The 1,505-nt window shown below is 43.6% G+C and overlaps 1 non-coding gene across 1 annotated transcript; it reads right to left on the bottom strand.

The window, feature by feature from the left end:
- Positions 1-1,072: 1,072 nt before the first annotated feature.
- LOC121272170 lies at positions 1,073-1,270 on the bottom strand. Its single transcript, XR_005941860.1, has one exon. It is a non-coding gene; the product is annotated as a U2 spliceosomal RNA (small nuclear RNA).
- Positions 1,271-1,505: the final 235 nt, after the last annotated feature.

The following is a 1,505-nucleotide window of genomic DNA, read 5'->3' as shown; positions in this document are numbered from 1 at the left end:
GAGTTGAGGGATATGAGGAGCTGGCACGAAAGTGGAGCTGAGGCTTGGGGCAGATCAGCCATGATCTTATTGAACGGTGGGACAAATGGCCTACTCCTGCTCCTGTTTCTTATGTTCTCAAGCGCAAATAGGGGGTCAACAACAAATGCTGGCCTGACCATTGATGCCCACATCCTGTGAATGAATAATAAAAGAAACAAACATGCATCTCCAAGCAAATACTCCTTTTGTAACTGCTCCTATATACTCTTGTTGCTGGAGGTCACCGGTAATGGCTGTTGGCTTAGTACAAAGAAGAGAAAGAGTCAATTCTCTCTTAACTCTCAATTCGCTTTATTCACATCGTTAGATCATCTACATATAGCTTATACATCTGGTTAAATATAGACATGCAGTTTACAGCAGGTTATACAGTTTTATACCCAAAACTAGAATCTAAACGCACACCCACTAGGTTTCTCTGACACTCCCTGAGTGATCACAGAATATTAAAGCAAATACTCGAAAAGGAGAGCTGACACTGGCCAGGCGTTCTGTTCTCTCTCTCTCTCTCTCTTGCTCTTTCGATGTCGTCTCTACGTTGCTGACGTAGGATCTTCTGCTTCTGCGATGGTTGGTCTCCGGAGTTCTCGCTGGCTCCATACCCGAAATTCTCCATTCTTATTCCAAAATCTTATCTCTCCAAGCTGTGCTGTCTCTCTCCTGTTGGTTTAGGCCTGCTTGCCTTCTCTGTGGCGTCTTCTCATTGGCTTTGTCCCAAGGACTTGGGTAGCAATACCTCGTTACTCCTTTCCTAAAAAAGGACTTGTATCTTATCCCATTCCCCTTGTTCTTCAAGAAACTCAGCTACTTCAAACCGGTTCCAGCCAGCTCAGGCCAGTGACTGGAATCAGGTTACTTCAGGTCAAAAGTTACTTTTGCCTGTGTCAGCAGTTCAGCTGCAGCCCCTGGCCAACACTTCTCTTTGTGTATAACAAATCAGCAGAATGAACAAATTAACTCAGGGACAAATTGGCAAACTGAAGGGGGAGCCCCATTAAAGGGACAATTGCTCCTATTTAATTTTTTCTTTTTTTTGTGCACCGTTGCCAGAGATACTGCAATACCGGGTCGATGCGTGGAGCGGACGGAGCAAGCCCCTATTTCATCTCCCTGCTCCAAAAATCAATTTAATATATGGTCCCCAGATAAGGGACATATCAGATATTAAACTGATAAAAACAGATACTACACTTAATCTTATAACTCTTTCGAGTACACTTGATCTTATAGGAACACAAGTGAATCCCTAGTTAATGCCCACCAGCTGTATACAATTATGCACCCAATTAATATGCAATTAAGAAAGTTGACTAGAAGCTTGTTGAAAGGGGTAGGTTTAAAACAGTGTCTTTTCAGAGGAGAGAGGTTTAGGGATGTAATGCTGAAGTTTTTGGCTGGAAGGACTCTTGCCAATGCTGAAGGGATTAGAAACGAGGATGTGCAGAGGCCAGGATGGGAGCAGT

Source organism: Carcharodon carcharias, chromosome 32, assembly GCF_017639515.1.
Source record: "Carcharodon carcharias isolate sCarCar2 chromosome 32, sCarCar2.pri, whole genome shotgun sequence".
Classification (NCBI taxonomy): domain Eukaryota; kingdom Metazoa; phylum Chordata; class Chondrichthyes; order Lamniformes; family Lamnidae; genus Carcharodon; species Carcharodon carcharias.
The sequence above is the reverse complement of the archived record's forward strand: the minus strand, read 5'-3'. Positions and strand labels throughout refer to the sequence as shown.